Here is a 27,610-nt window from a genome sequence, read left to right as displayed (position 1 = left end):
CATAAAGCACAAAACAAAGTGTAAAAAAAAAAAAAAAAAAACCAGTACAAACTTTGTGAATTCCTTCTCTCATCTGCTTATAGGAAATACTGAGTGTAACTGGCTTGACAATAAAAGTTCTCCCTTGGCCAGTTCCTGTATCAACATTAAGAACGTTCCCCAGTTCTCCAACCTAAAACCTCACTGTTTTGATTTGGGTTTCCTTCTGTTGTGTTACGTTGTGCTTAAAGATTATTAACTGACCACCAAGCTGACATCTGGATGTGCCAACTATAGCAAAAGAACAAATTCTTGGGTCTATATTACCACAGCAAAAAAACCCATGCGCGAATACCGAAACATCGACCCCCTTTACAGCAAACCGCGAAAATCCCGAACACACTAAACCAAGAAAAAAAAAATATTGAACTGTCATAGTCGGCCAACCCCACCACCCGCTTCATACTACCTACCCAAACAAAATAAATGAACCACATACATACACTAACCAAACCCTACTTTTAACTTAAACTAAAGCACTAAAACCCTACCTCCAACACTACACTAAACCCCACAAACACAACTATCTATACACTCCCCTTAACCCCTCTCTAACCCTAAGGTCCGTAACTACCGCACACATCCCCTACAGACATACACCTAAACAAAATAAATAATACACATACATACACTTAAAAAAACCCTACACCTAACACTACAATAACTCTTACATACATTACCTATCTATGCACTTACCTTAACCCAAATCCTAACACTAAAGTCCTATCTATTGCACATTTACCTTACGGAGCTATACCGCAGATGGGCCAACCAAAACAAATCAACATTTCGAAATTCGCGGTTTTGAACGTTTGGGATTTAAGTACTTCACGCAATACGGTTCAACGTCTTCATACTCGCCTAAAGGGATTTTCAATCGCTTAACAGGAACCCCACGTTCTTTACTGTACAAGAATGAGATTAATTTATCTATTTATCAACGAGCTATAGTTCCCACTGATTCATGAACCGTCCTCATGACGACTTTCAGTTCCCACTGATTCATGAACAGTTCTCATGCCGACTTTCAGCTCCCACTGATCCACGAACTGTCTTTATGCCAACTTTTGGAAGTGCTGTCTGAAATACATGTTTTTGAATATACTAGGTGCTTATGTCTTGCAGAGCTCTCCAATACTGTGAGAGCAGTGGCTTTTCTTCAACATACTGTTTTTGTCTGAGTCTTTACAGTACAAGCCCTATCCTTCCACAACTGTATGCAATAATTGTCCAACTATCAAAATACAGAATTACAATTGTGAACTGACTTTAAATGTAAGTTACAGTTTCCATCTCATCTCCCATTTACCTTACAGGTTTATAAATGTATAAACAAACCTTACTTGCACCACTGAGCTACCCCGTCTGTTCTGTGAATGCACAAACTGATTGTTTCCCACAGACCTCATGGACTAAAATAGGTCCCTTGGAGTCAGTCCACTAACCTAGTTAACGAACACCAATAGATTCCGACCATTTCTGTCTTACCATTGCCCTCCCTCAGACCACACTTCCTTTCTTCAGGAAACCATATAAATCAATTCCAGAGTAAATTTGTGAAAACACATCCACTAACCTAGAATATGTTTAAAGGATGATAATATGCTGCACCACTTAACATGCACAGCAGGTTTATTCCAAAAGTTAGGCAGGTACAACTTTATAAACCTCTCCCTCCCACATTATTTACTTATCTGCTGGTGAAGATTTAGGTCCTTGATTCTACAACTGGTGGAGCCATTAGATTTATGGAGATACAGGAAGTCCAGGACAATAGGGTCTCTAATGGTGCAGTAAATGAGACAGATATGTCCCTGCTCAAACGTTTTTAAGATACAGAATACAGGGATAGAGCTTCCAGCCTCTCTTGATAGCTCAGGGACTTTAGGTCTGTGATCTTTTTGATGAAGGACCTTTGGGGTCTTTCTAATTGTTTGATATGTTTAGCAAAACACACACCAAAAAGGGTATTGTACTTAATAACTGGTCTGATAAACCTGAATATAAGGGAGTGACTACCTCTTTAGAGACTTTGGTGATATTTCTTTGACAGTTGGCTGTGCTAAATAAAAGGGTTTCTTGACGACCTTCATCACATGATGGTCAAAAGAGAGGGGGGTTATCAACACAGTCCTCTAGGTCTCAGACTACAGTTTCACTTTGTAGTTGAGTACTGCATGGTCTGTACAGTATGTCTAAGGGAGGGATTGTCTAAAAAAAGTGATGACACCACACTTTTCAGCATTCAGCTTACGCCCATTTTAGAACACCAACAGTTAACATGGGAGGGTTAATTCAGTGGGGAGAGGGGTTGGATGTCAGAGTGAGATTTAACAACAATCCTCAGTTTACAGCCATTTGCACACTTTGTTATCAAAGGTCTTCACTCTTTCCTTGGAGGTCTGAAAAGTAAAGGCCAAAAAAGGAGAGGTTCCAGCACTGAGTCGTGAGGGCACTGATGGTCAATTTCATACTTTCTGATGAGGCATCTGCGACTCACACTGTGTGCGTTCCGTCTTTCAGCCAGTTTGCTACTCATCATACCGCATTTAAAGTGTTTAGCTTCTGCCTGATGCCAGCATGGGGAGTGTTGCTGGCACCCTTTGTCAGGTCAAGATACAGGAAGTGTACCTAATGGCTACCATCAACAGCCTCCATAAACCTTTCAAAGGAATTTACCAGATTCAATATACAAAATCAGATTACTGGGGGTTAAATCCAATACTGTCCAGGGTATTGTATTTGATGAGGTCAGTTACAGTAAGACCTATGGCTTCGCAGAAGTGGCTTCTAAGAATGACAGGTCTGTAATTACCTGGGCAGAGTGCAAGGCCACCCATATAGACTGAACTCATCACCACTACAGTGTGCCTCAGTCAGAGATAAGTACAGTTGTGTAACTTACCATAAATGTAGCTGTTCGGAGTGTACTCACTGTTGCAGTCAGTACATTTGGGTAATCCTGCTGGCAGGTTGCCCTCAGTCGGCCTGAATTCCAAAGTCCTGGGTCCTGTGTCAGCTGCCATCGCCCCTTTCATGACATCAGTTTGTCAGGGGTATAAAAGAAGCAAGGCAGCCAATGCCATTTTCTTTAGTTTTTCTTGCCGCAGATGTCAGGTGCCCCCTAAAGGGGTAGCCAAAATTGTTATATATATAAAAATACATGCACCAATATAAACTTTACCTTCATCTACAAGCAAATACACCACATAAGCTGTATAAATCAGAGAAGGAAAGACAGGTTCCATCAGAAGAAAGGGGGATGGCGGGTGGGTAACCTGGACTGCAACAGTGAATACACTCGAACATCTACATTTATGGTAAGTGTACACAACTGTACTATGTTCTTCGTGTTTCACTGTTGCAGTCATTACATTTGGGTAGAGTCCCAAAGCTATGGTTGGGAGGCTGGAGCTAAACAGCATTAGGAGCGGCTATGAGGCCCTGCAGAACTGCAGTGGCAAACCCTGCCCTGGATTTAGAGTAGAGTGGCAGATGATAGTGCTTTGTAAAGGTGTGCACTGAACTCCAAGTAGCAGTCTCTAAAATGTCCTTGGTTGGTACTCCCCTGAGAAAGGCTGCTGAAGTGGCTGCAGCTCTGGTTGAATGTGGCTTAATGCCCTTCGGCACTGGCTTGCCATGATGTAAGTAGCAGAAACGAATGCAGTGGCCTATCCACTTTGAAATAGTTTGCTTTGAGATAGTCTTTCCTTGTGATCCTGCAGTATATGTCACTAGTAATTGCTCTGTCTTTCTGAAAACTTTGGTTCTGTCTAAGTAGAATCTAAGCTATCTGTGTACGTCCAAAGAATGCAGAATTCTCTCCCCCTTGTTCTGTGGATTTGGATAAAAAGTTGGCAGATGAATAGTTTGGTTAAGAGCCACACTGGACACCATCTTAGGCATAAATGTTGGGTTTGTCCTCAGAGAGACCCTGTCTGGATAAAAAATAATAAAAGGTTCCACAGCCATGAGTGCCTGTAGCTCTGAAACTCGTCTTGCAGAAGTTATTGCTAGGAGCAGAGCTGTTTTCCAAGATAAAAACTTTATATCAGCAGTAGCAGCTGGCTCAAAAGGAGGCAGGGTGAGTTTTTCCAAGACATAGTTGAGGTCCCATGCAGGCACTGGTGATCTCCTTGGAGGCCTTAAATTTTTGGCTCCTCTGAGGTACTGCTTTAATAAGGGATGAGAAAAGATTGGTGGCTCTGTATTGTAATGAGCTGAAATGGCAGAGGCATGAATTTTAATAGATGAAAAAGATAGGCCTTTGTCCAGCATCTCAGTTAAGTATTGCAAAATCTGAGGAATATTTGCCACAGCTATATCAGTTCCTTGTGCCTGGTTCCAAGCACAGAATCTCTTCCATTTTCCAGCATAAGATTTTCCAGTACTAGGCCTTCTGGCTTCCAAAATTACATCCATCACAGCTTTTACTGAGAGGTGTGCTTTGTATGACTACATTATCCACCATGCTGCCAGGTTTAAAGTCCTGAGTTGGCTGTGCAGGATCTGACTGTTTTGCTGGGACAGTAGATGAGGTATTTGAGGTAAGGTCCAAGCTGGCATTGAGACAAGTTCCTTAGGATTGGATACCAGTACTGGCGGGGCCAGTCTGGGGCAATCAGTATCAACTTTGGCTTCTCCTGTCTGACCTTTAGCAGTAGCTTGGGGAGGAGAGGCAGTGGGGGGAGGGCATATACTGATAGGTTTTTCCAGCTGAAAGATAGGGCATCGACTTTCCATGCTCGTCTGTGATAAGTCCTTGTGCAGAATCTTTTTAGTTGGTAGTTGCGAGGGGAGGCAAATAGATCTATGTCCGGGCATCCCCATTTCCCTGTTATTATGCTGAAGACTTGTGGATCCAGCTGTCAATCATGGGGATCCATGAGGTTTGTGCTTTGTTCGTCTGCCAGAGTATTTTCCTTTCCTGGCAGGAATTGTGCCTGCAGATGTACTTGGTAAGTCAATGCTGTGTCCCACAAAGCCATGGCTAGTCTGCAAAGGGGGTAAGATTGTGTGCTCCCCTGCTTGTTTATATACCACATGACCGTGGTGTTGTCTGTCTTTATCAGTAGTTGTCCCGGATGAAGTAGGTCCTTGAAGGCTGTCAGGGCATTTTGAACAGCTAGCATCTCTTTTTGATTGATATGTAGATGCATTTGGTTTGAGGACCATGTGCCCTGAATGCATCTTCCTGCCATGTGGGCCCCCCAGGCATAATCTGATGCATCCGTTGTTAGTGTCTGCCTGGCTGGGGGTAATGTGAATGGCTGTCCTTGTTTTGGTGACAAGTCTTTGCCCACCATCGAAACTCCTGTTGTAGGCAGGGAATGAGAGTAATCATTGTTTCCAGGCTGTGGCAATGTTGAGTCCAAACACACTGAAGTTTCCTCATATGCAGTCTTGCATATGGAATTAGTAGGATGCAGGATGCCATGAAGCCCAAAGGCTGCAGAATTTTTCTTGCAGATAACTGGGCCTTTGTTGCCAACATTTTGAAATAGGTAGTCAGTTGCATTTGTTTGTCTGGCGTGAGATAAGCCATCTGGGCAGTTGTATTTAAGCTTGCACCCAGGAATATTATCTCTTGAGAGGGTACTAGTTTTGATTTCTGTTCGGTGACTGTGTACCCTAGGCATGTTAGAAGTCTTTTCACAAACGCCAGATGCTGTAGAAGAATGTCCTTGTTCTCTGCTTGAATTAGACAGTCATCCAAGTAAGGATATATTTGTATTCCTCTTTGTCTGCAGAATGCAATTACTGGTGCCAGGCACTTTGTAAAGACCCTGGGCGCAGTAGATAAGCCAAAGAGCAGTGCAGAGAATTGGTAATGCATTGAGCCAGCCTTGAATCTGAGGTATCTTCTGCATAATTATCTGATTGGGACATGCAGGTATGCCTCCTTTAGGTCTAGAGTCACAAGCCAAGCGTTCTTGCCCAGCATGGGCAGAAGCTGCTGCAAAGTCAACATCTTGAATTTTGGTATATGCCGGAATGTGTTCAGAATAGATAGGTCCAGTACTGGTCTCCATGCCTTGTCCTTTCTGGGTACCAAGAACAGTCTTGAGTAAAATCCTTGTCCCTGCTCTTGCTCTGGTACTTGTTGAATGGCTCCCATGTCCATGAGGGATGAGGCTTGTTTTTGTGCCTCTTCCCATTGATTTTTTGGCAGATCTGGCCAGCCGTTTGCCTTTGGCAGGGTATGGAAATGGAATTTGTAGCCTTGTGACACGATATTTAGAACCCACTTGTCCTGGATTATAATGTGCCAATTTTGAGAAAAAAGTGATAATTTCCCCCCTGCCAGGAGATAAGTGTTTGGTGCAGGCAGGGGAAAGTCATTGGGACTGTTTCCTGAAAGGTTGTGATTTGTCTTCTCCAGCTTTGGAGGTAGAAGCACCCCATTGCTTTGACCTGTATGAACCTTGCACCTGGGATCTGCCTCTAGGGCGTCTCGATCTGCCCCTTTGAGGTCTATCTGACACAGGAAAGGACCAATTCTTTGTAGACCTGTGTCTACTAAACCTAAGTGGCTGTACTTGTAAAAATCATTTGACTGTTTGCATAGATTTAGCTTTGTCCTCCATTTTCTTTAACGCCTCTACTGCCTTAACACCAAACAAAGTATCCTGCTGTAAAGGTGCATCTAATAATTTAACTGACATGATCAGGCAGATTTTGTTCCTTTAACCAAGCATGCCTCCTAACTACCGAACCCGTATCTGCGGCCCTGCAGGAGAGGCCTCCAAAGCATCAAAATCACATTGCAAAGTGTGCTTTCCAACTTGTTCAGCTGCATTCAATAAATCCTGCATTTCCTTGTTTTCTGCACATTCAGAGTTTAACATTTTCTGTTTAAGCAATGCCATGACATGTTGCTGATATTTGAGGATATGAAACTGACAGTTTAAGGCCCTTATAGCCAAGGTAGCAGATGTGTAAACCTTTTTTCCCCATCTATCCAGTGTCCCAGAATCTCTGTCAGAGGGGGTAGGGTTTTTTGCAGCGGAAGCCTTAACTCCTTTGGGACCCTGTGAAATAGTTTCTGGGTCTGCAGCAGGGTTTTTAAAAAGGAATTGATGAGAGTCAGGAACCCTGTAATATCTGTCAGGCTTAACAGGAGCTGGAGGTAAGGAGTCAGGGGTAAGACTAGACTCCGAAAACACATCATCTACAATTAACACAGGTGGAATGGCTAGTGGCCTGTGTTGAGGTAGCAAAAGGAAATCCCTGAGCCTCTTTTTAGATTCTGAAAAATCTTGGCTCTCCCAGTGGAAATGCTCCCTCATGGTATTCAAGGTTTCCCCAAAAGAATAGTCCTCTGGAGGAGAAGCTGAAGGTATAGATTCTTCAGCATCAGAATCCTCATAGGAGGGAGAGAATATTCCTGATCAGAAGAGGAATCAGAAGAAATAGAAACCTGATCTGAAGATTCATAGTCCGTCTCTTGCCTAGGCCTCTTAGGAGGGGGATGGGAACCCCTGATCAAGGTAATCAAGTCTTCGGCCATTTTGAGCATCTATTTTTTGGGCACAAAGGCCTGTCCACGTGGCTCTTGAGTCTGTTTCTTTGCTTTAAAAGGTGCTTTATTCTTTGCCTTTGAAGCTGAAGTTGGTTTAATGTAAGGGTGTTTAGGTCTGAATACACCCTCAGAAGCCAGTGCCTGCTTAGCGGCTCCAGACCCATCTGAAGGAATAGTATCCGAGGCTCCAATACCTTGAGTTTCCAGAGTCATGGCAGACTCCACGTGGGAGTCGGTAGCGGCCTGCAACTCTAAAGTAGCGGGCGTCAGGGGCTGCGAAAGCGCCTTACTGAGAACCGGCGAACTGGCAACTGGCTTAGGTTTTGGGCCTCGGTTGTCTATCTCTCTCCTTTTCTTTGCGTTTTTTGTGAATTCCAGTAGTCAGATGGCTATCCAATGACATTTCTGGATAACTAAACCGGCGTCCAAAATAGTTTAAAGCAAAATCATACCGACGCTTAATAGTGCGTTGGTTAAATCTAGCACAAAACCGACAACCAGAAAAGTTGTGATCAGGGCCTAGGCAAGTAATACAGTAAGAATGAAAGTCCTTATGACATATTTGCTTTCCACAAGAAATACAATTATTTACTTTTTTTGACATCGGTCTGGAGCAAGAAAAAAAGTTTCCCCAACAGGGTACTTAGTTTTATTGAAGACTTCGGATCTGAAACTCGAACATGAAAATCTCAGGAGTCGGCCGACCTGCACTTGCGAACTGCTTCTGCTTTGGGCACTACACGGTGAGAAAGACTAAAGAAAATGGAGTCGGCTGCTTCTTTTATACCCCTGATGACCTGACGTCAGGGAAGGGGCAACGGCAGCCGACACAGGATCCAGGACTTTGGAATTCAGGCTGACTGAGGGCAACCTGCCAGCAGGATTACCCAAATGTAATGACTGCAACAGTGAAACATGAAGAACATCCAGTACTTAACTTAGGTTTAATGGTTTAAGGAGTGGGTCTACAACAGCATGTTCTATACCATTAATTAAGCAACCAGGAATACTCTCACGCCCAACGGAGCAAGTCATTTTGGTCTTAGTTATAGGTTCATAGGTAGGTACTAGGCTATTTGCCCTAGGGCCTATACAAGCCTAGTCAAAAAGGTACCCTGGCTTTCACCACCCAAGAAAATTTTAAAGAATTTCTTTTGTTGTAACACTTATTAATGGTGGTGGACCACCAGGGTGGTTTACTTTTAATGTAGGTACTGCTTGCTCTATTCATTTTACTACATGGATTCAGAATTCCTTAGCAAAACTAACTGTCGTATCAAGCTCATGGGTTGTGCAGCCATACACAAATTCTGATATTTCATCAAACAGTAGGCTGAGTTTAGCACATCTGTAGTCTTTCATTTACTGTAGGGACTTTTTGGAGTTTAAAGAAGAAGATCACAAGTTTGTGGTCAGACTTCATTGGAGAAGGAGAGAGGAATAATGCAAGAGGCTGCCATACTAGTAAGTATCATGTATGTCAAGAAAGCTGTGTCTTCCAGTAGGTTTCTTTAATGACTGCTCAAAGGAGTTTTTGCTTATATATTCTAGGAATTTTTGGGCATATCCTACAGTGGAAGTATGGATGTCCCAGTTTATTGTAGGTTAGTAACAGCCGTCCAAAGTGATGGAGTTTTTGCTAATAGGGAGATCATTCAGAACACTGAGAAAACTTCTGTAGTCACCAAAGGACAAAGAAGGTATTCTGTAACGAGTCTTCAGTTGACAGACTTGCTTGTCTAGCAGATTTTATTATCTTTTGAACTACAGCCTTCCTTTGCTGGGGTAAAATGTCAGGAAACCTGTTTGAATTGGGGAACAAGAAGGAATGGAATTGTAGTCTCTAGTTATGATTCGTTGCACCCATGAATCTTAGGCGATGGCTGTCCAGGCTAATGGTTGCAGAAACAAGCGACTCCTGACTGCCTCCAGAGTGCAGCACTCAGGCAACACTTCAGTAGGGTCTGTCAGAGAAGAAACTCAGCTGGTGCCCACTGCTCTCATAGTGCCATTAGCCATGTTGGACAGAAAGGTGCATGGACATGTTTTAGAGGGATTGGAGGGAAACCAGCTGTGTATCCTCTGATTTTATGCCTTCTGCAGATAAGAACCCCAAGAGGAACTTAGGGAGCTCCTTCATCAAGTTCCTCTAAAAGCATGTTACATGAGACAGCTAGTTCAGTGCCTTTAGTGCGAAAGTAGCTGAAGCATACACTGCTTTCCAAATCTGCCCAATGCCCTGGACTCCCTGTTAGGGGAATGGACAGCAAAGCTCTCCTCTGCAAGCTCTCTCTTGGTAGCAGCTGCTACTACCATGGAATCTACTGCAAGACCCTTGCTCCAGAAAGGCCTATCCATCAGGGAAACTAAGATTTTATTGGGTTATGAGGAACAGGTTCAACCATGTCAGGTTTCTTCCATGTCTTCCTCAAAACCAAATCCTCCAGTTTGCTGGCAGAAGGGACCACTCAAGAATTACATGGGCCAGCCCAAAGCCTCAAGATATACTTATTCATCTTGGGAGGGAGCAGTAGTGGACAATCTCCCTTTCTGTCTTAACTCCTGTATCTCGCCAAAGGAGAGGTCTTCAAAGTGGATCTGTAGGACCCCTCCCAGTCATCAAAATCAGTATCCTCACTGAGGGACTCCTGAAGTGAGTCCAGGTGCTTTCTTTTGCGCACATGCTTTCAGTGTACTTCCCAGTGGGATGCTCTGGGGAAGACTCTAAAGCAGATGAGAAGTCTCCAGCATGGACCGTCTTGAGACCTCGATGGGCTGGCTAACCCAAAGTGGCAGGGGGAAGGTAGAGGACCTGAAGAACCCAGTGGGGGAAGGGACAGATCAGATTGGGGACAGGTGTCTGCTCTCTAGACAGAGAGGACTCTTTCGAAGGCCTCAAATGCTGAAGATGAAACAGGACCCAAACTAGAGCTTCTAAGAACCAATTAGACTAAGCTCTAAAGCAGACACCTCAGCCAAACTGTCAAGAGCCAAAGTACTGAAGCAAGGGATGGATCCAAATGTTTTGGAGTTGATCCCAATGCCCTGGTGACAGCACTGAGATCCCCACTTCTGGATACGTTGAGATCTGGCACAGTCAGAGTCAAACAAGTCAGAGAAATTTCTGGGGTCAAAGAATCCCAGTCTTTTGGATCTAACACAGGTAACCCTAGGTGCACACTCGGATCAAAATTCACCAGATCTGAAGCTCAGATTGAAGAAGGAGTTGCAATCACAGGACAGGAAGGGACAGCTCCCAAATCTCCAACAGTGGTCGGTGCTGGACGATCCCTAGTTGGATCTGGGTCCTCATGTATTTCCTCATCATCCTGTTCATGTCTGCTTTGGACAGGCTTTTGGTTGACTGCACTGACCTTAAGGAAGAGGCCATGGATGGTGATGTCTTTAGATGTGTCCCCTTTCCCCTATCCTAATACTTAATTGCTAGAAAAAGGAGGGAGACAAAGACAGCTGAGGGGTAACTTTCTCCCATATAGGCAGGGAGAAGCTCCTTTAAGGCGGGCTTAGACTGCCTGTTAGAACATGCCCTGGCCCTAAAAGTGAGGCAAGTGGGGCAGTCCTCTTCAAGGTGTGTGATTCCCAAACTGTACACATACTAAGAGTGTGCATTTTGAGGAAGGATCTTGAGGACACAGCAGATGCACTTTTTAAATCTAAATGCCTTTTCTGTCATAATGTGACAACAATCAGTAACAAGCACACCAAAAAACACTACGGATAAAAATATTATTATTTTTTTTTATTTAATTTATCCTTTGTTGACTGTGTTAGTCTCACTACGTTAGTAGTTTCTTTTCAGGGGAGACCTGGAGTGGCATTTATACTACTAGAGGAAATTTGGCCGGGGCATCTGGGAATTTCCAATATTCTTTTCAGCAGGTGCCATGTGACGTTTTACATCCACCTGTGGTACCACCAACTCAAGCAGATGGGGCCTTGGTTTTAACTTCTTATCCAAAAGATAGCACACTGAGGAATACAGCACCCCCCTTATGCTGCATTACAGTGTCAGCAATTGATCTACCTGGTATAGGACTAGAACCTACAGCCTCCTGCACCAAAGGAGAGAGTGTGTTACCTGTTGCACCACTGGCACTAATGCTGACTATCCAAAAAAACTCTTTTACAAAGCATTAGTCAAATCCTGATTGTACAGTTATGTAAAATCTTACAATAACAGTATATGTCCTCACTGTTGCAATATTCCTTACACTAGGGATCCTCTGCCAAGGGCGGCCAGATGTCCAGCCTGTATTCCATAGCCTTAAGTTGTTACAGGGACATCGTACATCACACATATGCTCCCTGCTCATGGCACAGGGCATAAAGGTGACATAACCTTTCTCAGAAATGAAAAGCCCCAGGAGGAACCACAGTCAAAGGAGGAACATGTGCATCCAAAAGAAAAAGGAGGGAAGGAGGAAGCAAATACTGCAACAGTGAAGGGAAGGCCATCTGCTGTTATGGTAAGATTTTACACAACTGTAATATGTCTTTCCATATCAGTGTTGCTGTATTCCTTACACTAGGGTGAGTACAAAATGAAGCTCAAAAGGAAACTTGGGAGGTGGAAGGTCCAGCATAGCCCTCAATAAATTCATGCAGGATAGCCCTGGCAAATCCGGCTGAAGCCCTGGAAACCATATCTAGCTTAGAATGTTTGGTAAAAGCATGCAGAGAAGTCCAATCAGCTACCTTTAGGATGGAGTTAGTATCCAATCCTTTGCAAAAGGCATCAGAAGAAGCCACGGCCCAGGTAGAATGAGCCTTAACAGAAGTATAAAGGTTTTTACCATGAAAAGAGTAACAAGAGGAAATGGCCTTAGCAATCCAGGAAGATACAGTTTGTTTATAAACAGCCAAACCCAAAGACCAAGGATGAAAAGAAACAAGTTGCTCATATTTACGAATGGCTTTAGTTTTATCTAAATAATATCCAAGTTGTCTCTGCAAATCCAAAGCATTCCTAGAAGAGGCATCAACTGCGTCATAACTGCACTTAATGGAATGGTGGGCCACCTGACAAAAAGACCCCAACAAAGAAAGGGCTGAAGTTTATCCTCCAGAGTCTGAAAGGTCAGAAATAACCTGAAAAGCCTGAGAAAGAAGGGCTAAAACATACCTGGTCATAAAGGACTGGTAATTCGCAGACTGAAAGGCCAGAGTAGCAGCAGTACACACCTTTTTTTCCCTATCTTTCCATGGTCCTGCTGTCCTTGTCAGAACGAAGCAGTTTAGCAGAGGCAAAACCTTGGAAGGCTTATCAGAAGAAACAGAAATAACAGAGTGGTCAGTCGAGGGACACCTATAAAGAAATTTACAATCATCAGACATTTTATAAAACCTATCAGGCTTCTTATGAGTAGGGGTTGGGCATCAGAAGCCTGAGAAGCTGCAGGAAAAAGTGCCCGGTAAGGCAGTAAGAACAGGAGAAAAAGCAGACGGCTTAGGAGACTCCATTTGAAGGAGTTCACGGTACCTCTTCTGAAGGTCAGAAACCCAGGTACAATCCCATTTAAAAAATCTCCATCATAGGGGAAACAGTATCCCCAAAGGAAATTTCCTCAAAGGAGAACTTGTACTAACAGAGGCCTCTTTCGCAGAACCATAATCTAAGGGAGAGGGAATCTGGGAGGAATAGGTCAAAGAGTCTTTTTTTTTTCCAACATCTTTTTTAAATTTCCACATATGACAAAGGCAATCTTACATTTACATAAATGAAAAACATACAAATTGATAACACTTTAGTTGCAAAGACTCTACATCTCAGAGACCATTGAAACAACTGTAGCTGTAAACATTATATATCACTTATAAACCTTCCAGTCATTGTCAATTAAGCATTATATAGCTCATTCAAATCCTGCCTCTTAAATCTCGTTCCTGCTCTGCATATACTGTTCCCACAATTCCCATTTTTTCTATATAGTTTGCTCCGCCCTTTTTCTAAAGATCCCAATTCCAATTGCTTTATCTCTGTTACTAAATTCACTACTTCTAGTAAAGTGGTCTAGACTTTAATTTCCATTTTCTAGTAATTGCTTTTTTTGGCAGCCACCATAACTAAACTCAGCAAGGCTTTACTATGTCTAGGCAATTCCAATTCTGTGGCATAATCATCTCCCCAGTCAGTCCAATCTGCTTAACCAACATCTCCGGCAGAGCGATCTGCAGGGAATCCCAAAAGTCTGCCAGCTCATCACACTTCCAAAAAATATGTTCCCAGCTACCTCTTTCTTGCCCGTCACACCTCCAATATTTGCTATCCACCTGAGAAAAAATTCTTTGGAGTCTACCTGGGGTACAAAAATACCTATGTAAACATTTCCAGGCAAAGATCCTAAATTTTATACACTTTGTTGCATGTTTGGGAGATACACATATCTCCCCATTGTATTTTTGTGAATTGCTTATCCAGTCTCTCTTCCTAATCCTTTCTAAGCTCTTCTGATTGACTCATAATTATTATGCAGCATTTTATATGCTTTACTAATTATTCCCTTTTTAATGGCAGTTTCTGTTCTAGAGTCTATTAAAAACTCTACCAGTACTGGTCTTTCATTTAGGAGACCCCTATTTCGTTCCCTTTGTCTACACTCTGAAATCAATCCTTGATACGGAAGGCAATCTCTAATCTGCAGTCCAAATATATTTTTGGCCTCTTCCCATTCTATTTACCTTTCCCTTTCTAGACCAAAGACTCTTCATCAGAATCTACTTCCTCATCAGACAAAACTTGCACCCTAGGCCAAGGGGAGTAGAAGACCAGGGGGGGGGGGGGCAGGAAGAGAGAACTCCCTGAGGGGTCTTCAAAGCCATAAGAGCATTAAAAAACTTGTGTGAAATCCTGCCATTCGAGCAGAGAATCCTTAGAAGCAGTGAAATATGCTAGGTCTTCTGTTTCTTTTTCAAAGGGATGTCAGCCCTAAACATCTTGGAAGGCTCAGACCTCTGCTGACACTCAATCAATGTAATGGGAATCTCCTCTCTAACAACAATCTGCAGAACACCCTCTAGGCCCTTCGGATATAATCAGCTGCAGTTCCACCTGAATATAAGAAACTATATATAAGACATCTGCAGAGCCCCCATGAATGTGTGAGAAGCCTGGAACATGCTGGCTTCCGAAGTGGTCATGGCAGAGGAATCCGACTGAAGAACTGGGCGATCCTCAGGGCCTTCACCAGCCTCCAGACAGATGTCAGTGGGAGGCAGTACAGCAGAAAAATCTGACCAAACTTTCTAGCCTTCTTGTTCGCAGACAGCTGATCCTCAGGCTGGGACGATTCAATCACTGTACTCTGAGGCAAAAATTTAAGACACTGGGTCTCTAGATAAATACATAAAGAAGAAAGACAACCACGCAGACTTTTAGGGAAAACACCCGACAAACAGGACAAGATGTATGGTCGTAAGAAGCACCTAAGCAAAATAAACACGTCTTTGTGACGTTTCTTATTAGGAATCTGTCTCCTACAGTGGCATTTCCCCTTTCTGGATGACATGTAATCCAACAACCAAAAAAAAAAAGATGAGAAGAAAAACCCCAATGGGGCATTCATCTGAAAATGGCTTGACAACCAGCAGATGAAAAAAGCATTCAGACCGATGATCAGAGATGGCATTTGGACTGGTCGCAAAAGTTCTGAGGAAGGTACACACATACATTACCTTTATGCCCTATGCTATGAGCAGGGAGAATACGTGTGATATACGACATCCTTATAACAACCTAAGGCTTTGGTATACTGGCCAGAAGTCAGGCTACCCTTGGCAGGGGATCCCTAGTGTAAGGAATACTGCAACAGTGATGTGGAAGGACATCAAATATTACTCAAATAAAGCAAAACAGACAAAAGGGATGGAAAAAGTAAACTACTATCTGATTTTTTTTATTAAATACTAAGGAGATGACAGAAAAAATAACTTTGAAAAAGTCAGAAAAGAAGAAAAACAAGTAGTTGATGAGAAACCACTAAAGAACTTGTCAAAAATACCACACTTATTTGTCAAAGCACTGAGCCCTGCAGATCAGTGTCTGTAGCGTTCCAGCAGCAAATGAGATGGGAGTTGTTCCAATGATGGAGGTGATTATACGTAAGGGAACCGGAGCCATGGATCCAAAGTCCGACAGCTGCCAATACTGGATCCAATCTGAACTGAAGACCCATCAGCTGAAAATGGACTGAGAGACATCAGATAGCATGACATCAGACTTCGTTTTCCTTCCCACAGCAGTTTTATACTTTTGAAAAAGCTCTGTTGATTGTTCTTTACCTTTTGCCACTTCCTGTGGCAGTTCTTTATCCAAGTGACCCAGTGTTTTACTTGGATAATACTTTCCATAATCTGCCATATTAATAATCTAGACTGTGCAAGTATTCTCTTTTCTCTAACTTCTCCCTTACTCTTGCTAAATATCCTCTATCGGGAAATTCTGGGCTCCTTTTGTGTAATAATAACAATATATTTCTTCCTCATTCTGCCTCTATGTCTCATGCTTAACCTGTCAGGTTTTGTGTTTTTTTGTGGACTACTACTATCTTGCACTGGTGGGGTTCACCCTCCCTCTTGAACCTGGCCTTTCTCTGTGGTAGGAATGTTTCCATGTTCTGAGGATTCTACACTACCTTTTTCCAGTGCTGGTACCAGTGCATAAATCAAAAGTGGGCATTTTTTTTTTATCCTGGGAACTGTGCATACAGCCTTCTTTTTTATTTTTTGACCTACCTTTCTCCATGACATAAAATACAATGTGGTTTGGTGAGATTTTGTGAAAACAGGGTCTACCATGTGAAGGTACTCACTAAGACTTGAGAATAAATTCAGTTCCATCTCCTTTTCTTGCAGATTCCATCTCTCCATTTGGACCTCTACGTGTGTATAGGTTCATAGCAGATTACAAAGCTAGTGGCCCTAGAGCCTTTACAAGCCTAGCCATGTTAATCCCAAGTAACCACATTTTTCTTTCGGGTAGTTCACAAAATGAATTTATGAACAGAGCAGATCTGTGATCAACACCGGCTACCCCTGTCCATGAGGTATATGGGTGCCACCCTGGGATGAATTTGTGGTCTCCTATCCAGTTACCTACGCAGCAGTGGAACAGGGTCAGTGAGGAGCTCTGTTTTACACAAAAAGAAGTCTATTGCAGAGACGCAGCAGTCTCTGTGTGGCTTATCTGTTTCTCTAGCATGTTCTGTTAATGTGATAACCTAGGCTGAGACCCTAGAGTGAGTGGCTCTTACACCATTTGACTTGTGGATGTGAAGCATTTCTATTAGAACAGGGTTGGAGATTGCCCTGCAGGTCAGGCACAAGTCACCTCTCAGCAGCCTATAAGATACAGAGTAAAGTGACAGCTTTCAGATGCCCACGTAGGTCATGGTTTGGAGTCCCTGTATTTTCTTACTGAGAAACCTCTGAGGTCTCTCCAACTGCTGCAGGTGTCTGGTGAGGTACATCCAAAAGGGTGCATTATACTCTATTAGTGGTCTGATGAGGGTTGAGTATAGTAGAGTCATAACATCCCTTGACCTGGATGCTATGTCCTTGCTTATGGAAGTGCACTACGTAGAAGGCTTTCCTTACCACTGTACAAACATGGTGGTCAAAGTTCAGAGTGCTATCAACCTGTGTTCTCAATTCTCCAACCACTGGGTTGGAACTCAGAGGGGGTGCTGTCAACATTGTAATTAGTAAGGAATTCTGTTTTGCCAAAAGGAATAATAATGCATTTTTTTGCATTTAGTTTTAGACTATGACTTTGGCACCAATCATTTGTTTGTGTTAGCCCTTCTTGTAATATGTTGGCATTACTGGGGGATGCAATGATTGCTCTCAGTTTACAATCATCAGCGAACCTGGTGAGCCAAAGGCCATCTGCTTTGCCCTGGACTTCTGAAAAATACAAGCCAAACAGTAAGGGGTCCAGCAGAGACCCCTGCGGTACTCTACTGGTGATAGGTCCCACTGGTGGATGTGGAGTCACCAGTTCTGACAGTGTGTTCTGTCGGTCAGCCAACTGGTTACACATCTAGTAACGTAAGGGTCAAGCCCCATCTGGGAGAGTTTCACAACTATACCAGAGTAGGGAATTGTGTTCAAAGCTTTGGGAAGGTTGAGATAGGCTGCGTGCACTGTCTTATCTTTGTCCATGGTTTTGGTGACATTCTCAAAGAAATCTACCAGGTTTAATAAGCATGATCTACCCTTAACAAAGCCAAACTGGGTTGGGTCCAATGTCTGGACATTGGCTACGTTCTTGTACATGATAATTCTTTCTGTGGCCTTGCAGATGAGGCTGGTAAGACTTATGAGTCTGTAGTTCCCAGGGTCAGTTGATGGCTCCACTTTGTGCAGGGGATAGGGACAGTGTCAGGTATGGTTTGGGACATGGTAGCTGGGGATAGGGGGGGTCAAGTTTGCACCAAATCTGTCAGCTAGCAGGCTGTCGATATCTTCTTGTGTATTATGAGTGATCCCATCTACAACCAGTTTGGCAGATAGATGGGCAATCCAGTTTAAATTTTTGACATAGTTAAAGAATGCTTTGGATGGACCTCTTCCTCTGCAGAGTAATAGTCCTTGCTTTTGGACAACAGTTTCTTCCTCTTGTTATATAATCTCTTTATACTTGAAGTCCACCAAGGTAGCTTATTTTTACAGAAAGTCCTGGTTTTCATCTGGTCAGGTACACCAGAGTTTATGCAGTCACTTAAGTGTTTGTACAGGGCATTTGTCTACACTTCTGCATGGTGATCATTGATCTCTGCGATTGTGGGTTGTATGAAGCTTTTTATACCATCACTTAGTAAGGTGCAGTTAACTTTGGTGAAGTTTTTTATACTGTTTGTTTCTGTGAGGGAAGCCCATTCCAAAGCTACCCGATTCATATTGCTTTGACTTGAGGCCTATTAAATGGATCAGTGTCAAATGTGTCCAGTGAAAGCCCAGTCTCAATCCAAGGTGAAAACGTATATTCCACATTTTGCCAACCATTCAAATTGCTGCTCACTGTGTTAGTCTATCATACCTGGGTGCATGTGACTCACTCCTGAAAGACCTGCTGACTTAAGGCAGTAGAGGCCACAGAACAACTAGCGACTCTCAGAGCCACAAAAAAACAGAATGGATGACACAAGGTCGTACTGCTTCAGATTATTAAGCCATTACCTGCCTAATGGTGATGCTCCAGCTCTTTTCCTTAATGCAGATGAGGGACAATGGATGTGTACTTATGCTTCATAGCATGCAAAAGATTTGAATCTCACCATCTGCTGCTGGGTTTGTTCACATGAGCATATCATGTGAAGGATGGCACTTCTATGAAAACCTTTCCTGTAATTCCAATCAAATCTGAAAACAAACTGAATGCAAACAGAAATATTTACGGACAGTTGTGCCAAGATGAGAGGAACATGAGTCTCAACAATTAATAGCAAAGATTGGAAGGCATGAAATAAAAACAGTAATGTATAAATGTGAATCTACCAGGGACAGATGACATTCCTAAGGGAATTTGGAAGTTAAGTAGGGAAAAAAGTGATAAAGATCTGGGAGGTTTTGTTTAAAAGTATCTTAAAAGGACTGCGGAGGAATTCCAGCATCTTAGAAGAAAGAAGTTAAAGCCCTTCAGATTTGCTTTATGTAGAGCTGTGTCAATTTTAAACCATGATTATAAAGTGCTTACATCTATACTAAGAGACTGGCAAAGGTGTTACCAAAGTTGAAAAATATGGATCAACAGGATTTCTGTTGAGGGAAGGCAAACATTTGACAACATTAACAGAAATTAAAGTTGTACAAATACATTTTCCATAAAGTAGATGCTCAAATCGATCACTGCTTTATTAACTTTCTCTGTGCCAAAGAGATTACATTCTGATCCCACTGAAAAAACAAACAAAAAGATAAATTTTCAAAAGAAGTATTTGAAACCATACATTTCCTTGAATCAGACTGACAGTATTACAGTATACATATCTATATAAATAAATATATATATATATATATATATATATATATATATATATATATATATATATATATACGTCATATTTGTTATAACATACAAAGGAGTATTTTATGAGCAGATCTTCACATGTAAAGTTATCAGCCCTACATCTGTCCCCTCTCTAGCTGACAGATTGGCAAGAAATCAAAAATTAACAGTAATATGTGATGCCACTGTCATCACGGTCTAATAATTTCTGACAACTGCAACAAATACACAGAAAACCAGAAACAACACGAAGAGCTGTAAATGTGTTTACGATTTCTACAGTGCACCAAAACTGTACAATGTTTTAATATTTAAATACTGAATTATATATAAAATGGGTATCTAGGTGTGACAAGCTGTGTACAAAAAGTAGAAGCTGACCATGGCCTCAAGCTCAATGCCAAAAAGTGCAGTGTCATCCCCTTTGGTAAAAACTCTGTACCCATGAACTACCACATAGGCAGCAATCTACTTAACACCGAATGCGTGATAAGAGACCTTGGGACCCAGGTGGACAGTAGTCTCTCCTTTGATAGTCACATCGCCACAGTAGTCAGGAAGTCCTTCTATGTGGCACACCTCATCATAAAAGGGTTCTCTTCCAGGAAAAAAGAGGTCATTTTTCCCTCTACTCGTCACTCATTAGACCCATTATAGAGTACAACGCCCCTTTTGGAATGTACCTCACAAGACATCTGCAGCAGCTGGAAAGGCCACAGAAGTACCTCACAAAGAGGATTACTGGCCTCAAACAAATGCCCTACACTGACCGCCTCACAAAACTCCAGCTTTACTCCATAGCATATCGCCTACTCCAAGGTGATATCTGCCTAACATATAAAGCTATATCAAACCCAGAGCTGTTGGACATGCTACACCTAAAGAAATCCCACTCTAGGGACAAAAACCTTGACACCACAATAAACAGGACATGCTGGAGGGATAGATTCCTGCCCCAGAGACTTCCTATACTCTGGAACAAGCTATCCATCTATGTCAAGCAAAGTTCTTCATTAGCACTCTTCAATAAAAATCTTGATGAGTTGATGGGAAAAAGGAAATACACACCGGGGATCACTTCTGTGTCTCTGCTGGACAGTGGCACACGAAAATAACTTTCTTGGGTGGCGTAAGCTATGGAACCTTGCTGGCTAGGCTTACGTAGGCCCTTGGGCCGATAGCCCAGTACCTACCTATGAACCTATGAACCATCAAAAGCAGGTGTGTGGCACTCAGCACCACTGTATTACCTGCAGACTATTTAAGTAAATAGGATGCTACATTCAAATATAGCTTACTGTATACAACAGTACATATGCTGCCCTTAAAAATTAATCTTACACTCTATTTAGTTAAATGGAAACCTAGAGGTTTAACTTACTTTTCCAGGTGTGCAGCAGGTGTGCAGCATTAACAACAGAGCAGGTTAATAACCGAACTGTAAATCAGCTCTACGTTCAGCAGCAGTAAGTCTGTGTTTACTATGCACTGTTGTCTTGCCTACTAAATATTCAAAGAGACACTAAGATTAAATGCATACTGTCACAGGAGTCCCAGTTACTTACAGGCTGACCTCTGTTACTAAAGCCATAAACTTCCCAAACTAAAATTTGTAGAAAACAAATGTAATGAAACAATTTGGTGAAACAACTTTGGCCCTTTCTCCCTTTGCTTCGGCCAACCATGCTGATCATGCAAAATGTGCAAATGTACATCTTTGTGTTGATGTGCAGCCATCTGCAGCTCACAGTTCCTTAATACTGCCCTGAATAAAACAGGCTAGAAGCCTGGGGCGGTTAGAAAGTACCGCCGAGTACTATATCAGCTCTACTATCCCAAACGTCACTGTTCCTTATGTAAGATGTGCAATAATAAAATCAATACTAAACTAAAAAAAACAACCCTGCAAAACAAAAGGTACTCAGTGGTCTGGCTATACGGGCTGTTACATGCGGTGCTCATTACAGCAACGTGTCTCATCAGGGTGAAAGCATAACAAAGCTACACACAACTAAATTAAACAAGCTACATGCCAAGGAGGCAGGGAGAATGCACCATGCAAGCGCTTCCATCTTGTGAGTTCACAGTCCCTTATGTAAGAGGTTTAATAATGAAATCAAACTTAAAATTAAAAAAAAAGAAAGAGAACACCAGGTACTCAGTCTCCTGGAAACTCATAAAGATTACATGCAGTAATATGGGTCTATATTACAATGTTGAACTCACAGGAGTCTGAACGTTGCAATATCGAACCAAAATGTTCGAAATACTAAAATAGTGAAGCCACGGCACGCCGATTTTTTTCCCAGGGAAAACAATCAGTGGGCTGTTTTTTGCGGCTTTGCTATTTCCTCCACTGTGGTGCGATCTCAGAGTTGGTATATTTAAGTAGGGGGGGTGTGGGGGGCAAAGGGTGGCCTAATGGTTAAGATGTTTGCCTTACAAACACAGGATGCAGGGTTTGAGTATTACAAGGGATAATTGGCTAGGCTTAAAATGGCTTGCAAGGGCAGTTAGCTTAGTACTAATCTATGAACCTATGAACCTATAAAGCCCCCCTCACATTTAGTTTAAGTTTAAAGTGTAAGTGTTTTTTTTTTTCTAATGGAACAGCGATTTTTTCCCCCTGGGACAAAAATCGCTGTTCTGTTTTTTTCGTAATTCTTGGGTTTCGAACTTCATGGTTCAATATTACAATGTTCAAACTCCTGTGAGTTCGACGATGTAATATAGACCACCCCCTTTAAAACATGTACCAACATATCTTGTAACGATCAAAGCAGAAAAAGAGTAATCGTATGATTTGAGTGGCCACAACTCTGCACTTAATCTGCATCTCAGTGCAGTCATACAATTGACACAGTCATCAGCTATAGTGCTTGTGACAATGTGAGGTATTGCCAGCTATGCCAGAAGTAGGGCAGTGGACATGTCAAATACAGTGGATATAAAAAGTGTACACACCCCTGCTAAAATGCCAGGTTTTTGTGATATGAAAAAAATGAGACCACAATAAATCATTTCAAAACTTTTCCCACTTTAATGTGACCTATAACCTGTACAATTCAATCGAAAAACAAACAAATCTGTTACGGGAAAAAATATAAAAAATAAAAAGCATACAATAAGCTGGTTGCATAAGTGTGCACACCCTTAGACTAATACTTTGTTGAAGCAACTTTTGATTTAATTACAACATTCAGTCTTCTTGGGTAGGAGTCTATCAAGCATGGTACATCTTGACTTGGCAATATTTGCCAACTCTTCCTTGCAAAAGTGCTCCAAATCTGTCAGACTGCGAGGACATCTCTTGTGCACAGCCCTCTTCAGGTCGCCTCACAGATTTTCTATTGAATTTAGGTCTGGGCTCTGGCTGGGCCATTCCAAAACTTTAATTTTCTTCTGGTGAAGCTATTTTTTAGCTGATTTGGATGTATGCTTGGGTCATTGTCATGTTGAAAGGTGAAATTACTCTTCATCTTCACCTTTTCTAGCAGACACCTGAAGGTTTTGGGACAAAAGTGACTGGTATTTGGAAATGTTCATAATTCCCTCCACCTTGACTAAAGCCCCAGTTCCAGCTAAAGAAAAGCAACCCCAAAGCATGATACTGCCACCACCATGTTTCACCATGGGAATGGTGTTCTTTTGCTGATGTGAAGTGTTGTTTTTGCGCCAAACGTACCTTTTGGAACTGTGGCCAGAAAGTTCAACCTTGGTCTCATCAGACCATGACGCATCTTCCCACATGCTTTTGAGAGACGATGTACTGTTTTGCAAATTTTAGCCGAGCCTGGATGTTTTTCTGTGTAAGAAAAGGCCTCAGTCTTGCAATCCTACCCCATAGTCCAAACATATGAGGAATACGGGAGATTGCTGTCACATGTAGTACACAACCAGTACTTACCAGAAATTCCTGCAGATCCTTCAGTGTTGCTTAGGTCTTTTGGCAGCCTCCCTGACCAGTTTTCATTTCGTCTTTTCATCAATTTTGGAGGGACGTCCAGTTCTTTACGTCACTGTTGTCCCATATTTTCTCCACTTTTTGCGGACTGTCTTCACTGTGTTCCATGGTATATCCAATGCTGTGGAAATGTTTTTGTATCCTTCTCCTGATTGATACCTTTCAACAATGAGATCCTTTTGATGCTTTGTAACCTCTCTTGTGAACCATGGCTTTTGCTGTAGCAGGCAACTGAGTAAATATCAGGAAAATCCTACTAGGACAGCTGAACTTTATCTGGGGTTAATCAGAGTCTCTTTAATTGATGGCAGGTGTGTACCCAAGCAGACTGAATGCTGTAATTAAATCAAAAGGTGCTTCAACAGAGCATTAGTTTAAGGGTGTGCCCATTTATGCAACCAGCTTATTGTACATTTTTTATTTTTTCTATTTTTCCCCTAACAGATTTGTTTGTTTTTCAATTGAATTGTACAGGTTATAGGTCACATTAAAGGTAGAAAAGGTTTTGAAATGATTTATTGTCGTCTCATTTTTTATATTGCGAAAACCTGGCATTTTAACAGGGGTGTGTACACTTTTTATATCCACTGTATGCCAGTATAGCTAGCTGTAATTTTGTAAAGAATTATATGTCATTTGTATATCAAACTGATTTGTACAAGTGCTTGTGTTGAAAATGTATTTGTAAAGTTACTTTTGTTAAAAATGTACCAACAGTGTGTCCTGGCTGTATTGTAACTGAATTAAATGTATATGTTTTAACAGAGGATGTTGGAAGAGAAGAGATTACTCACAGTCCAGCTGCAGCTAACTTTGAAAAATGTTCTGATATTAAATTACTGGCCTTAGGCCATAAAGACTGTATCTTACACTTCTGAGTGCAGCCTGAGACAAAATATCTGAAAAACAAGTACTAGGAAGCCTTCTGTATTGTCTTCAGCAGTCAACCAATTGCTACTCTGGAAGGGTAGAAGTCTGAAATTGTTTTATGACTTCCAGAAGCTGCATCAGATCTCAGCAAGCTCTATGTGGTGTATTACTGACATCATGGTAGTTTCTAGCAATGGGGGGTTGCATGGGAACCAGAAGCCAGATGACCAGATGTATGTGATGTCCTTCTGTAATCCATCACTACAATAATGTTTAATACTAGGTGAGACTGAAGCCCCAGAGCACTGTTTTTGTAACCTGACAAAGAAGGATCACTTACCTACTTCATCTTGCCTTGTAGTAACCAGGGAATAATAATTCTTTAGATCAGTCTGGAAAATATAGTGAGATTAGTTATGTATTGTTTTTCTGTATCTGTGTGAACTTGTCCACCTGTGTTATTTTTAATATTTCCTGTGATTGAAATGTTGTGTTTATTGTAAAAAGATCTTTAATATTTTCATGTTCTTGTGTTCATTATTAACTATATTTAAACTTTTCATTGTGGCTGGTCCTTTAGAGATTATTTTAACCTTTGAGAGTACTTATATTTGGTGACTCTGTGGCCACTCCTGAAAGCCTTACTGCATTGGTCAAACACTGTCATTTTATTAACATTAATTTCACTCGTACAACTGGGTACCGTTGTAACAGGCTTAGAGTAGCTGGCTTTGGAGTGTCTGGTGGCAGCGTAACTACCTTACAGTCTGGACAGAATGGGGCATAGCTAGTAAATCTGTGCCAGCCTTTTCCAGGTGTGCGTGTGAAAATCAAATCTCAAAAAGTGCGTGTGTCAGCTGCTTGGAGCGGGAACACAAAGCACTGGTTTCACCGAGAGGGTGATAGAGGACTTGGCATGGACACTCGGCTGAAGACTCAACTCTACAGCTGTGCCAGTGGAGAGTCTTATTGGGGACCTGGAGGGAGACAAAGAGAGAAATCCAGACCCTGGACTGTGTGTGTGTTTCCTGTGTGCTTTTAAGGGAAATTGTGCTTGATGCAGAGAGCTGCATCTGGAAATAATGTATCTATTTTTGTTCCAAGGGAACATCCCTCTCCAGCGTCAGTGGTGAGGATTCAGGCTCCTTAATTACTGGCCCGGGGAGGCATCACAGGGTTTACTGTGTGAAAAAAAAATACTTCGGTAAAACACAAATAAAAGTTATGGGAAACTTCTCTTGTTTTGTTGCTGCAAAAGCCTTTCTTGAAAACAAATATTAACAAACAGATGTTCACAACGAGTGAAAGCATAAACATCAGCTTTCTGGCACAGTGCCCACTCACTGCAAATAACAGTTTAATTGTTGCACTTTGGCTTCTGAGGTGACCACTGCTGTCCATTGCCCATTTATAGAGCTAATCCAGAGAGACGAGTGCCATTAATGCAGCGTAAATAAACATTCAGTGGTATAGTGTTCAGCATTGCTACCTCATAGCACTTAGTTCTCTGGTTTGATTCCCAGTTCAGGAGTTACTCTGTGAACTCTACACCTAAAATGAAAGACAGATATTCCTGCTACATAGACAAAGGACAGCCACTTTAGCCCACCACTACGACCTACAATTTCACCAATAAACACTTGTCATTTATCCAACTGAACATATAACTCATAAGGACCGCCCTGCTATTGAAAAGGTTATAACTATCACAAAGTGTCAAACTCACCTGTGGAACTGGAAAGGGAGGGGGGGGTTACTAACTTATTATTCCTAGTGTCTTGGGCAGCCAGAGGATTGTAAATAACTTCATTTAATTTTCTACTCCATTAATCTATTGTATTATATCTCAAGAAAGATTACTTCCACTTTTCATTACTCTAATGTATCATATCTCAAGAAAGATTACTTTCACTGTAAATCTGAGTCTCTGACTTAGGCCATTAGCTATGAAATATCCTATGAAATATCTCATTGTACTTCAGGCTACGAATGTAATACTGTTTTTGGAAACAAGGTGGCTGGTCTGATTCCTTGGAAAGACATTTCATTGGCTGATGATGATGATCAGCACACTTTTACCTGTTTAAAGACAATGGACAGTTTAAAAGTAAACATTATGTTACATGCTTTTCTTTTGTGTAAAACGGTTATGTAATGCCCCTTTAAATGAGTGAAGGCTCAGGGTACGTGAATGTCCTAAGAGACATGCTATCTGTATCTATGGAGTCAGTAAGCTATCCCGTTTCACCAGAAAGCTTGGAACTATCTTCTGCTAAGTCTACTGAGGACCTTAATTACCTAATGGGTTTGTACCATACTATGAAGTTGTGTAAGGCAGGGCACAGGAACATACAAGTGATTTTACACATGAAAAATACTTAAATATACCCCAGCCTGTAAATAAGATCTAGCCAATCTAAACAAAAATATAGTTGAAAAGGGAAAGAGAGAAATACTAAACATCATAACTAACAGGAAAATACTGCCAAATGGCAGGTCTGGCAACTGGAAGCAGTTAAGCTCCTATTCATATTGGAAACTGAAGTCATACAGCTCAAGTTTATTAGAATGCTTACTATATCTAACCGCTTTACAAGGTCAGAAATAAAAAACACAGAAGACAAAATAAAAAATCTAGTAAAACATACGAATTGCACACTTAGAAAAGAAATCAAACGCAAAACTGAAGAGCATAAAAAGACAATGTCTATACGAATGAGTTTCCAGCTAACAGGCACAGTATTTAAAAGAACCTTAACTGCCATTTGAAAAGTGAAATCAAACTATCCTAAAACAAATGCAGCTAAATAAAAATACAGAAGTAAGTTGTTTTAAGAAAGCATCGACAATAACAGCAACTACTCTCGGTCAACAGCATAAAATAAGAGAAAATGCATAAAGCATATTTTCAGTTGGAAAGCCTCAGAATGGTAACTATGATTTTCAGTGCATATGCTGCGGTAGCATTGTCGCCTCACAGTTAGACGTTGCCCATTCGATTCTCAGAGCGTCTTCTGTGTAGCAACATGCGTGAATGGGCGTTCCTTCGTTGAAGGTTGTGCATTAGGCCCGGCAAGCCAGTACGTAAAAATCTACTGCCAATCATTAGCGGACCGGAGTTCCGCTGTGGCGACCCCTAACTGGGAAAAGCTGAAAGAAGAAGAAGATTCTTATGTGCTTGTGTCTCTCT

General features: G+C 41.8%; 1 protein-coding gene across 2 annotated transcripts in view; it reads right to left on the bottom strand.

The window, feature by feature from the left end:
- AREL1 (apoptosis resistant E3 ubiquitin protein ligase 1) overlaps positions 1-27,610 on the bottom strand; it is a 1,112,453-nt gene that overhangs the window by 512,694 nt on the left and 572,149 nt on the right. The window lies entirely within an intron of this gene.

Source organism: Protopterus annectens, chromosome 6.part0 (genome assembly GCF_019279795.1).
Source record: "Protopterus annectens isolate FY-2018-M chromosome 6.part0, PAN1.0, whole genome shotgun sequence".
NCBI lineage: Eukaryota > Metazoa > Chordata > Ceratodontiformes > Protopteridae > Protopterus > Protopterus annectens.
Note: the sequence above shows the minus strand (reverse complement) of the source record. Positions and strands in the feature narration are given on the sequence as shown.